The 13,515-nt window shown below is 47.0% G+C and overlaps 1 protein-coding gene across 1 annotated transcript in view; it reads left to right on the top strand.

Moving 5' to 3' along the window:
* The first annotated feature begins 1,175 nt into the window (after window positions 1–1,175).
* Window positions 1,176–13,515, top strand: part of Pla2g5 (phospholipase A2, group V) — a 68,472-nt gene continuing 56,132 nt past the window's right edge. Inside the window, 2 exon segments of the mRNA NM_001429597.1 lie at window positions 1,176–1,228; window positions 3,463–3,668. The gene's annotated coding sequence lies outside the window, so the exon portion shown is untranslated.

The raw sequence follows: 13,515 nt of genomic DNA, 5'->3' as shown, positions 1-13,515 counted from the left end.
AGGGCAACAGCGATGTGTCCTCCCTCTTTTGACATGGCCAGCTATCTAAGGAGAAGCAATGACAATATGTCCCCTTAAGATGAGAGGCGGCAGAGGCAGGAGGACTTGGAGTCTGAGGCTGACTATGAGGGAGGGATTCTTCCTCAAGGACCTTCAACCCTGCTGTTTCAACTACTTCAGTTCTCTGGAGATCTGATGCCCTCTTCTGGATGCTTCAGGTATTGCATGTAGGTGGGGCTCAGGTTAACGATTGGCTTCACTACGGAAGTTTCCTAAGTGGAAAGCAAAATAAAACGGGCAAAGAAAACTCCAGAGTAGCCGTGGCATAGGTAACACAATATAAGCTTCCGTAGGAACGCTGTGTAACTTAACTGCGTATGTTACAACCTTGAAAATAAACTAAACGCACTTAAATCAAGGACCATTTGTACTTACTGCACCGAAAGCAAAAATCCAAGTATCGTTTAGAGAGCTGTGCCTACGGTGAGTGAAGCCTCCACAAACAAAGATGGAGGGATGGGTTCTGTTGGTTAAAGACTGCAGTCACTCTGCAATGGTGAAAAGCCCATGGTGGCCTCACAGAGTACCCCACGGCCAGGAACTCAGTGTGCTCATAAATGGCAGCCAGGGAAGAGAGGACACCTCACAAAAGATACAGAAGTGGGATCCCAAATGCATTAGCAGAGGGGGGCAAAAAGAAAGCAGAAAACTGCCAAGTGCTTTTACTTTTAAAAGGCTCATGGCCCTGATGATTTCACGGGAGACTTTTCCAAACATTGGAAAGAGAGGTGAGCTCAAAGTAAACTTTTATATTGTAACAAGGGATGGGTTGGTGCTTTCTTTTTTTGTTTTTGTTTTTAATTTTGTTCGTGCTGCTTTGAGTCCCATGCGTCTCAGACTGTCCTAGAACACAATATGTCAACAAGGATGACTTTGAACTTATGCTCCTCCAGCCTCTACCTCCTGAGTCCTAGGATCACAGCTGTGTGCCGCTGTGTCCAGTTTTATAGGGCTCTGTGAATCAAACCCAGGGCTTTGTGCATGCTAGACAGAGATCCCCAGCCTGAGAGGACAGGTGTTCTTATGTGGGAACTCTTATGCCCTGTTCATGATGTTTCCTTCTGACGTGTAGAACATCCATCGATGTAACACTCCCAGGTTCCCACTCCCCATTCCCTTATTCCTTCCTGAGCCTTCCGTGATGCACAAATTTGGCAGAGAACTCTGGGTATGACAAGCTCAACCCCGCCTGCACCCCCAGACCCCTTGGTGGTACAACATTGCCTACCCACAGAGTGCACGCCTGGGCTCCCTTCCAGTTGCATGGCCAGCTTAGCCATCACACTCTGGTTGTTCAGCAGTACCGACAGCCTAGCTGGTTAGTCATCTAATTCTAAGGAAGTGGGATTAGGGATGTTTGCTGCTTCCACAGTCATCAGCTACCTCCTCCAATTTAGCTTTAGTCAACCCTTTTTGAAGTCGGGAGTAATTTGATCTCTACTCGATGACTCACGTGTCTCTTAATTGGTCCAAATCAGGATGCGGAAGCAGGGTATTTTTTACTGACCTTGTCTCCAAGCCCCTGAGCTGATGACTGATCTAGGAGCTCGATAAACAAGGGGGCGGACAGATGCAAGTGGCATTTGAGGTAAGCTTCCAAGACGTTCTCAGGAGACACAGCAGGGTCAGAGGGAGGAGCATATAGCACAGAGGTAGTGCTAGGCCCAAGCACACGGTGGACTCCGAAGGCTTTAATATTCAGGCCAGTGCAACTTGACCTTGAACTCCACAGATCCGGGCTGAGCTCAAGGGAGAACTGGTGTTGAGGAAGGCAGATAGAGGAGTGAGGGACCTTTCTGGGGAAAGCAAGTCTTCAGTCTGCAAATGCTGCAGGCACAGCGCGGCAGCTCTTTTTTTTTTTTTTTTTTTTTTTTTTTCCTTTCCGGAGCTGAGGACTGAACCCAGGGCCTTCTGCTTGCTAGGCAAGCGCTCTACCACTGAGCTAAATCCCCAACCCTCAGGCCTGTTCTTTAAGGTTAGCTAAATCCCTGTGTGTTGTATAGAGGACAGCACTGCCCAAAGTGCAGGGGGGATTTTGTTAAGGACGTCCCTTCCTGGCCCATTTGGTCTGAATTGAAGATTAAGATGTAGGCCGTACTGTGGGTGCCAAGATAGCCCCCGCCCCCAAACCCCCACCCATCAGACAAAGGTCTGATCCCTCTGAGGTAGGTTTTCATCCTCAATACCAAGTGACCTTTTTCAATGGTCGATTCATCTTTGGGGTTGTTGAACCCATGGGATGCTGAGCAATACACGGCCCTCACCCAGCCACACCAGGAACATGCTCTCCAGACATTTCCAAGGGTCCCAGGGCAGCCAGTCACCCTGGGTTAAGAACAATGCTCTAGAGTTTTCTTATCTTGGAGGATTCTCAACATAGAATGAACCGGCATCCAGGAAGCCATTTAAAGCCGTGATCAGTTCTACTAGAAAGCAGGGGCTAGCCCTGGGGGCTGGAGAGGTAGCTCACAAGGACATGGTCTGGTACCTCACAAACATCTCTAACTCTAGTTCCAACCAACAACTTCCTATGGCCTTCTTGGGCACCCATACGCACCTGTGCATACACCACCCCCATCCATCCATATGCATACATATATAATGTTTAAACAGGTTAGTTCTGGAGAGCTGGGCTGTAGAAGGTAGGTCACGACTAATTGCCAGATTCCGCCATGGAAGGTTAAAAAAAAGTTATGGATGCTTTTTGTATGATGTCATCTTACATACATCGAGGCTCGGAAATTAACACGGTTGAGTAAGGTTCCTGTTGACTCGAGGGTCAGGGAGTGAAAGCAACCAATGTCATACCATTCGGTCTCTAGGATCCAGATTGTAAGAGGAGCTTAAAAAGAGACCAGAGTTACTTGAGAAGTGTGACTCAGTACACTTAATTTTTTTTTTCTTTCCAAAAAAGAATCCCAAGCAGGAACAGTGAATGAGGGAAAATGAAATAAATACAGGAAGACAGGAAAAGAGACCACGTGGTCCCTACCACTGTAATCAGCGTCAGCTGCCACAATCATCCTGTCACCTTGATCACCATGGGAACGACTCTTTGGGAATGTTGTGAGAGATTTTTGGAGAGTGATTGAGGTGGAAAGACCCACTCTCTATGTGGGTGGCGCCATTCCCTAGGCTGGGGTCCCAGCTGAATACAAAAGAGGAAGTTAGTGGAGCACCCAAGTTCATCTCCCAGCTTCCTGACTATGGACTGGATGTGACAGGTTGACTGTGGACCGGATGTGACAGGCTGTGAACTGGATGTGACAGGCTTACTGTGGATGGGATGTGACAGGTTGCCTCATGTTCCAGCGGCCATGCTTCCCCACCATGATGGACGGTGTCTTCTGGAGCTACTTTGAACCAGAGTAAACCTTTCCCTCCTTAACTTGCTCTTCTCAGGTGTTTTGTCAGCCCAGGGACCTATAGAAATGCGGATTCTTAATCCCCACCCAGACCTGCTGGGTCAGAAGCTCTGTGGATTGGGCCCTGGAAGTAAAACTTACTGGCTCCTTTTGATAATTCTGATGCTCCCTCGAGTGTCAAGACCACTGCCTTAAGAGAAAGATGATGTACTAGGGTTGACAAGAAAGAAGAGGAAATGAGGGGTGAGTATGAGGGTGCCCACTCTTGTGGGCCTGTGTAAGGGTGGGCTTGATAATGAATGACCTCTTCTACCTACAGTCCTCCGCTCTACCAACTGAGGATTCCTGGTTGGGGATTTAGCTCAGTGGTAGAGCGCTTGCCTAGCATGCGCAAGGCCCTGGGTTCGGTCCCCAGCTCCGGAAAAAAAAAAAAAAAGATAATGAATGACCTCCCTCAATTTGCTTCCACATCTTATAATTTTTTGGGGGGAGCTTGTTTATTATTTTTTTCAAAATAAGATTTCTCTCTGTGGTCCTGGCTGTCGTGGAACTCAATTTGTAGACCAGGCTGGCCTCAAACTCACAGAGATCCTCCTGCGTCTGCTTCCCAAATGCTGGGATTACAGGTATGAGCCACCACTGCCCAGCATTACTGGCTCTACATACAGTTTGAAGGTTTCACACAGCCTGGTCATGAGTGGCTATCAGACAAACATAGGACACTGCTTTGTAAGCCTGTTAAAACCAGGGGGGAGATGTTCATTTCATAATACGTGAATTGGGCAAATTTCCAGACTTCACTCTCATGACGTGGATGACAAGAGAGGGCTCATATTTAACCAGGGTCACTTTGTTGGTGGGGTTTGTCCTTGGAATCTCTGTCATGTTCTTTGAAGTGATTGCAGACTGTGATTCTGCTGTGCTGGGCAAACGATTGAAAACTAGAAATAAACCATAGATTGCATTTTCCATCCGATCAGATCACAGTCAAGCTATGACTAATAAGAATCCCAGATAATGCTGACTTAAACGATATATAAGTATAGGTTTCCCTCTGGGCGGGGCTCAGTGGACAAGCAGACTTGCTGCCAAGCCTGCTGACCTGAGTTTTGATTCCTGGGACCCACATGGTGAGAGACCCAACTCCTGTACATGATTCACTGCCTTCATGCATGTGCTCTGTCATGCACATGCCTGTTGCATACATTTAAACACACACACACACACACACACACACACACACACACACACACACGCTCGTAAAAACAAATAGAACATAATTTAAAACAGGAAAAGTTTGGGAAGAGAGTCTTGAATACGAAGATGAGTTCACAGAACTCATGAAGGGGCACCGTCCTTTCTTTCCCTGCTCCGCCATTGGGAGTAAACCTCATGGTTTACTGGGAATGCCTGCGAGCTAGCAGTTGTGTTCACATTCTACCTTAGAAAGGGAGGTTGGGAGAGGACAAGATTAGGGCCAAGCTTAGGGGAACTGGGCTTAAGTAAGGGAGGAAGCCTGAAGTGCAGATGACAGAGTAGCCAGAGAGGAAAGGAGGATCTGGGGCTTGGGGCTGTAGCTCTGCTTGCCTAGTGTTCATGAGGACCTGGGCTTGGTCCCCAACGCCACCTCAAACCTAATATGGAGGTGCATGCCTGCAATTCAAGGTCATTCTCTGCTACATAGAGAGTTTGAGCTAGCCTAGGCTACTTGAGACGCTGTCTCAAAGGGGAGTGTGGAGGCTTAAAACCCTGATGGAGGGGAGACTGGAGCCTCTCAGGCTAAACATACAATTTCTGTCTTTGGAAACAGTCTTTTTAAAAAAATCTATCTATGTATATATCTCTGTATCTCTGTATCTATCTATCTATTATCTATCTATCTTATCTATTATCTATGTATTTATGTATCTATCTATGTATCTATCTATTTTCTATCTATTACCTATGTATTTATGTATCTATCTATGTATCTATCTATTTTCTATCTATTACCTATGTATTTATGTATCTATCTATGTATGTATGTATCTATCTTATCTATTATCTACTCATCTATGTATCTATCTATTTATGTATCTATCTATTATCTATCTATCTTATCTATTATCTATGTATTTATGTATCTATCTATCTTATCTATTATCTAGACATCTATGTATCTATCTATGTATCTATGTATCTATCTATCTATGTATCTATGTATCTATGTATCTATCTATCTATCTATCTATCTATCTATCTATCTACTTACATCCTTATTTATGTATACATCTCCACATCTGTATGAGGAAATCAGAGGAGTTCAGATCCCATGGAGCTGTAATTGCAGGCTGTTGTGAGCAGTCTAATGTGGGTACCAGGATTTGAACTTAGGTCCTCTGCAGTCACAGGATATGCTACTCCATCCCTCTAGCTAGCCTCTGGAAATAATCTATTCAAAGGTTCATCCCTTTGCAATTTTACTGCCCTGGTGACAGCGTTCTTTGGCAGTCATTGTGCATATGGGTTACTGTGGACTCGGAATGTTCGGGAAATGCCTCAGACCTCATCAGAAACACAGCACTCCTCTTGGGAGCTTCTTCTGCCCTATTTCCTTCACTAGACCTCCAATCTCTGTCTATCTCCATCCAGCCTCATGTACTTATGTCCCTGTGGCTGCATTTTTGGGGCTCCTCAATATGAAAGGATTGGTTTTTCCCTGGGACCCTTTTCTGCAGAGGAAGGCTGTCTGTCTGGATAGCTTGTGCCCCTCTTCACTGCTGACCCTGGCTCTCTTTTGACGTTTTTTGGCCGGGCAACTAATATGGTCTCAGTGTTTCACCTTCCCTGGCCTTCCCTGTGCTCCCCACTGTCCTTTATTGAATTTCCTTGAACTGCCTGATTTGAAGGGACACCCTCTTTTTCCTTCCTCACGTCTAGTAAGCATCTCACTTAATATGATTAAGCCGTCCTCCAGACCCACCCTGCTGTGACAACATGTACTTCCAGTTGCTTGGGCTGAAACCCTTGCAGCCATCCTGAACCTCCCACCCCATGTCCAACCTGTCAGCAGGTCTTAGTGGTGTGGTCAAAAGTCGAAAGGACAACAACCTAGTTTAAAGCTCTTAATTGGCCTTATTAGGGAGTCTAGAACAAGATACCAGATTGTTCTATAAAACAGGATTGAGGGTCCCACAGGCTGAGCTGAGAAGGACAGGCTGACCTGTCCGTAGACTGAGAAGGCTTTGGGGCAGCGGAAAGGGGACAGGGTGACGTTGACATCAGGGTGACGTTGGGTCAATTTTATTGGTAAGGAATTGCAGCTGCCACCTTGCCAGTGTATTATGATGACCTGTGCTAATGTGACAATTATGTCACACTGTCTGGGCTTGCTCAAGCGATGTGTTACTGTGGATATCACAGTCCGTGGGCACTGGCCAGGATTTGAGGTTTTTTGGGTCTCAGAACAAGAACAATCAGGGCATGTGGGTCAGAGTAAAAATGGAGGGTGGTTTATTAAAAATTAGTAGGGCTTGGGAGATAAACTTTGTACCATAAAATGCCTGTCCTGCAAACATGAGCTGGGTGTGGTGACACATTTATAATCCTGGGACTGGGGGCTGAGGGCTGTGGTCAAGAGAACCCCCAGGGCCTGCTGCCAGCTAGCCTCATCAGGAGTCTCAGGAGTGCCAGGTGAGGTGAGAGACTCAGTCTCAAAAGATGAGGTGGATGGTGCTGGCCAGGGCCATGCCGTTGTTTTTGTTGTCATTGTTGTTTATTTGTTTGCTTTTGTTTTTTTTTCTGAATTTCCTTTTTTAAAGGTTACATTTATCTACTCTCTAAGTTCCAGGCCAGCCTGGTCTATATAGGTCAGCCTGGTCTACAGAACAAGTTTCAGGCCAGCCTAGTCTACCTAGTGAGTTCTAGGCTAGCCAGAGCTACACGGTGAGACCTTGTCTCAAAACAAAACAAATAGATTATGTTAATTTGCTTGTGTGTGTGTTTTGTGCATGCACACACATGTGCATGGCACACAGGCGTGTGGAGGTCAGAGGACAGCTTTCAGGAGTCATTTCTTTCCTCGTACCATGTCCATGCTGGGGATTGAGCTAAGGTTATCAGGCTCGGTGGCAAGTCCTTTTAACCGATGAGCCATCTCACCTGACCCTTAGATGTTTTCCTCCTCCTCCTCTTCCTCCTTGTCCTCCTCCTCCCACTCCTCCCACTCCTCCTCCTCTTCCTCCTTGTCCTCCTCCTCCCACTCCTCCCACTCCTCCTCCCCCACTCCTCCTCCTCCCACTCCTCCTCTTCTCCACTCAAAGTAGCACTCAAATTTAGGTTGCCAGGAACTGTGGGTCTCCTGGGCTTGTTTGAATAGATCAAGGACAGTCCTAGTCCTGGGGAATCTCAGTTTGCCTCCCTCGCCACTGCCCATCTGCGCCCCTCTCAAACCTTCAAGCTTTTTCACTGGGAGGCCAGAACCCTGGCTTCTCCCTTAGCAGCTTTTCTACCCAGGACCTGCTCCAGCATCAGCTGTCAATCAAGTATAGGCACGCCCTTGTCTTCCTGGTCTTTCAGGCCTCCCCAAACACCACTGTGTCTGTCTGTCTTCATTTCCTGTGACATATTAACAAATCATTAAAAATCCGACGGTTTAAAGATAACACCCGCTGGTTCTCTCACAGCAGTGAAGATCAGAGTCCAAGATCAGTTTTGCTGTGTACAATCCACGGCGTTGGCAGAGGGCCCCCTCTCCTCAGGAGGTTCTGGGGGAGAATCTGTGCCCTCGCTGTCTCTGACATCCTCCATATTGCAGAGCCAGACATGTGGCATCTTGCGTCAGTGACAATGCCAATTTCTTCCCTGTGGCAACGGCTTCCTTTGCCTCCATCCTGTAATAATATATGGTTCCATTTAGGATCCACCTTGCTAATCCCAGATAATCTCCTCTTTGTGTCTTCCTTAATTTCCTCACTCCTGACTACTTCCCCTGTGAGGCCATTTGCAGGTTCCAGGGATCAGTCCTGGACATCTTGGGTACCCCTTGGACATCTTTAGAGTACTATAACTTCCATCCTTGTAGCCCCTCTCCTAGGGCATTTGACACCCCAGAAAGCAAGTAGCCTTGCCCCTTCCACACATCTCCCATGATCTTAGGGGTTCCTGGGAGGCTGCACTTGCTGCTCCCTTTGAGGGGCTGAAAGCCCCGGGGGCTCCTGGAAGCAGGAACTTTGCCTTGATTGTGGTCCCCGCACCAGCTCTGCCATACGATGTTCCTCCCACCAGCTTTGCCGTATCCTGTTTAATAAACCTTCCTCCTCTTGAAGCCTTCATCTTCATCCGTTCAGCCCTTCCCAAGTTCTCTCTTGCACACCTCTTAGCCTTTCCACGAAACCAGTTCCAACCCTCCACTGCCCCCTGAGGTGGAACCGGAACACCCTCGCTCTGAGGGGCTCTACTCAGGCAGGTGGCCATCTTGGGAGGGCGGGGCCTGTCCACTCCTCTGCAAGTGAAGCACTTACAGAGTAATAAATCCCCATTCACGCAGCCGTTGGCGGCCTCTTTAGCACAAATGACATTTGTTACACCTTCCTTCCTCATAAAACACCCCCCAAACCAGGAAGAAAATGAGGAAAGGCACAGAAGCCCATCTTCTGTCATTTTTCAGGCTGTTTCCTGATGGCACCCCATGCCGGGGAGCAGCAGGATGGGAGATGGTTCTTACAAAGTCGGTAAGGCCTTGTTACACTTTTTCTTCTGAGAAGAAAACTCAGGATCAGAGAAGATAGGCAATCTGTTCCGCAGTGGTTTTATGTATGTATGTATGTATGTATGTATGTATGTATGTATGTATGTATGTATGTATTTATCGTAAGTACACTGTAGCTGTCTTCAGACACACCAGAAGAGGGCATCAGACCCCATCACAGATGGTTGTGAGCTACTATGTGGTTGCTGGGAATTGAACTCAGAACCTCTGGGAGAGCAGTCAGTGCTCTTAACCTCTGAGCCATCTCTCCAGCCCGTGTTTTGTTTTTGTTTTTGTTTTTTTTTTTAAAGATGTATTTTACTCTATTTCTCTGTGTTTTTGTGCATGTATCTGTGTCTTGGTATGTGCACATGCATCTGTGTCTTTCTCTGTATGTGTGAGTGCTTGTGGAGGCCAGAAGAGGACGTCAAACCCCAGAGTTGTGCTTGGGCAGCAAGCAGCTGTGTTTACTGTGCAGCTTCTTCAGGGTCTCAGTGCAATGCCCAGTGTAGCTGTGTGCTTAGTTCAAGGCAGCCAGGGGTCCAGGAAATGCTCTACCGGATGTCAATTAAGGCATCAAACCACCTCGAACTCCCACCATCGTAGCTTATTTAAAGAAGCTTAAAATAGAGGGCTTGCAATAAAGACACCTAACACTAACAGTGGCTCAGTAACGTTTCAAATGCTGAACTTCTGCCTGGATTTCTCAGACAGTCGTGGGCCCCTTAAATCTCACTTCCTCTGCCAATACACCCCCAGGGAACTTTTCTCCAAGGCTAGCTCAGGATGGGGCCTCTCAGAGCCCCTGATGTGAAGACAGTGCTGTAGTCAGTGCTCATGGCTTGTGGTAAGGGTCCACCCATGACTTCTGTCCCCTTCCACATCTGGATCCCTGCTAGGAGGTTGTGATGGGGGCAGGGGAAATGTGTAGATTGAGGACATGGGCTTGGGTCTTTATGAATCTTCTCTAGCTCTGTGGTGCACGCATGGAAACCCGTTAGTTGGCTAAAATGTCATTGGAAAGGTGACCAGCAAGTTAGCTGTTGGCTTTATGGTTTCCATGACTATGATTAGGTTAGGAGATGGTGAAGAGACCCGGATGTTGACTGGCATAAGATAACAATTACGTTTTAAAAGAAATAATAAAATGTCATTTTCTGAGCCAAATAAGTGAGCACAGCCTTGGGAACACAGATTCAAGTCCCCCGAATGACAAACCTCTTCTCCCCACAGAGAGATCACCGTGTATTAGCTGGGCTGGTCACTCAGCAGCAGGTGGCTCATGAAGCGGGCTGGCTGCAGAGGCCCAGACGGTCTTCCAGGTCACATGTTGTCTTTCATGAGGCAAGAAAATCTCTACCAAGACTCTCATGTCACCTTAGTTTGAGGTTCGCCACCAGCTAGAGAAGCACCAAGCTTGGCATGCACTTTACACATTGTCTCCAGTGGTCAGTGTGTGTGTGTGTGTGTGTGTGTGTGTGTGTGTGTGTGTGTGTGTGTGTGTGCCCCTGCATGTACAAGTTTACATGTAACCCAGTCTGCATGTGGATGTTGGTACATATGTGTGCAAGTGCTTGTGGAGGCCGGAGGTCTCAGGGTCACACCTCGCCACTTTGTGGAGAGACTCTTTCACAGGCCTGGACTGGAATTACAGGCATGCGTCACTATATCGAATCCCCCACCTCCACATCAGCCCCATCTTTTTTTCTCTTTTTTCTTTTCTTTTTTTTTTTTTCCGGAGCTGGGGACCGAACCCAGGGCCTTGCACTTTCTAGGCAAGCGCTCTACCACTGAGCTAAATCCCCAACCCTAGCCCCGTCTTTTTTTAATAGTTAATTTAGTTAAATGGGAAATAAAAAACAAAATAGACTCAGCCCAGATGACCCACACAGACAAACAGACAAGCCTAAGGTTATTTTGAGCACCAGATCAGCACTTGGGAAGAAGGTGGCTGTTGTGGCCCAGCATCTATTGTCAGCCTTACAGTTCTGGGAGTTGAACTCAGACCTTCTTCATGCTTCTTCAGCAAGTTTTTTAAAGTTTTCTACGTTTTTTTGTTTGTTTGTTTTTTGTTTTCTTGTTTTTTCTCTCTCTTTCTTTCTTCCTTCCTCCCTCCCTCCCTCTCTCTCTCTCTCTCTCTCTCTCTCTCTCTCTCTTTCTTTCTTTCTTTCTTTCTTTCTTTCTTTCTTTCTTTCTTTCTCTTTCTTTAACTGACTGAGCCCTCTCTCCTCCCCCAAATAACCTGAGAGGACCTTGGCTTCTGGATCTGTCCAGAGTCACAGGGCTCCAGTGAGCATAGACTAAACATGCTTCCAGCCCCCAAAGCACAGCTACAGACTCTTAGGAACTTAACGTGTAAGGATACTGTGGGAAGTTACCGCGGGCTAGAGTGGTATCATACGGGGAACTGGCTCCTGGGTCTGAGTCCACAGAAGCCTTGGTGTTTGTGGGTTCGTGGGATGGCGTTTGTGGGTATTTGTGGGATGGTGTTTGTGGGTTTGTGGGATGGTGTTTGTGGGTTTGTGGGATGGTGTTTGTGGGTTTGTAGGATGGTGTTTGTGGGTTCATGGATGGCGTTTGTGGGTTTGTGGGATGGCGTTTGTGGGATGGTGTTTGCGGGTTTGTGGGATGGTGGTGTTTGTGGGATGGTATTTGTGAGTGTTTGTGGGATGGTGGTGTTTTTGGGTGTTTGTGGGATGGTATTTGTGGGTTCGTGGGATGGTGTTTGTGGGTTTGTGGGATGGTGTTTGTGGGTTCGTGGGATGGTGTTTGTGGGTTTGTGGGATGGTGTTTGTGGGTTTGTGGGATGGCGTTTGTGTTTGGGTATGATGATGCCAGCTTTGGAGGAAGCAGAGGAAGGGTAGGTGGTGAAGGAAGATTCTTATTTTTGAGGGAGTTCTGTTGTGAATAGGGGAAGAGCGAGGCTGGAAGGCTGCTGGAGAGTATTTTTAGTCTGAGACAGATAATTAGGGTGCCCGATGACAGAACTAGGAGGTAAGGGTCTTTCTATCTCATACTGCTGCTCCCCCAATTCAAGGGCGGTGTTCTTTCAATGTTGAACTGGGTCTTATCCAACCAGAGGAGAAGCTCGTATTTCTTTTACAAGTCCACAAGGTGTCCAGTACTGATGCTGACAGGCTCCTCTCTCCTCCCCTGGGCCTGTTTCTGTGGATTTAAAGGATGACTTCTAGGAGGCAGCTGGGATCCTGACAGGGATGTGGCCTTGCCGTTTCCATGACAACATCAGCACCTACAATAAGAGTGACTGTCGGTCACCCATGGGCTCATGTCTTGACCGTTTCCCTCAGCTAATGATGCTCTTTGGCATGGGATCTTTTTAGGAGGTAGGAGCTAACTGACTGAAAGAAGCCACAAGGGGCGGGGCTTTGAGGGTGGAACCCACACACCCCCATCTCCATCTCCTGCTTCCCTCTCTGCTTCCTGGCCTGCTGTGGCATGAACAACCTTCACTTGACACTTCCGCCACTGTGATCTGAGATTTGGTCTGAGAGGGATTCAAACCCTCTGAAACCGTGAGCCAAGGGAAATCTTTCCTACTTTGAGCTGTGCATGTCAGGCAGTCTGTCTCAGGGACATGGAAACATCACGAACACGTTGCCCAGCTACCCCCAACTCCTGGGCAAAAAGCTGGTTCCCCAATGTCAAATGACCTTTTCCCTCCAGTAAAATACACATCATAGTTTGGTGGCTAGAATGAGTAATGTCCCCTATAGGCTTGTTTTTAAGCATTTGGTCTCCAGTTGGTGGCATTTTGGGGGAGGTTACGGAACCTTTAAGAGGTATAGCCATATTGGAAGAAGTGTGTCACTGAAGGCAGGCTTCAAGGATTGATAGCCTCATTCCACTTCCTGGGCATCTTTCCTGCCACAATAGACTCTTTCCCTCTGGAACTGTAAATCAAAATAAGGTCTTTCATTCTTAAATTGCTTTCTTTTAAAAAAATATTTATTTATTTATTTATTTATTTAAATTTATATGAGTACACTGTAGCTGTCCTCAGAGACACTAGAGGGCATCAGACCTCATTACAGATGGTTGTGAGCCACCATGTGGTTGCTGGGATTTGAACTCAGGACCTCTGGAAGAGTAGTCGGTGCTCTTAACCACTGAGCCATCTCTCCAGCCCCTTAAATTGCTTTCAGTCATGATTTTTTTTATCATAGTAATAGCAAAGCAACTAATTAATACCATTACAGTATTAGTACCCTAACTAATTATTAACTTAACCGATTATTTTCATAAGTTATAAAATTAAAAACATATAGGCAGCTGGAGAGGTGGCTCAGTGGTTAAGAACTGGCTGCTCTTCTAGAGAACCAGGGTTCAATTTCCAGGCCACAC

The sequence above is a fragment of the Rattus norvegicus genome, chromosome 5 (assembly GCF_021556685.1).
Source record: "Rattus norvegicus strain SHRSP/BbbUtx chromosome 5, alternate assembly SHRSP_T2T, whole genome shotgun sequence".
In the NCBI taxonomy this organism is placed as follows: Eukaryota; Metazoa; Chordata; class Mammalia; order Rodentia; family Muridae; genus Rattus; species Rattus norvegicus.
This window is presented reverse-complemented; position numbering and strand designations above follow the sequence as displayed.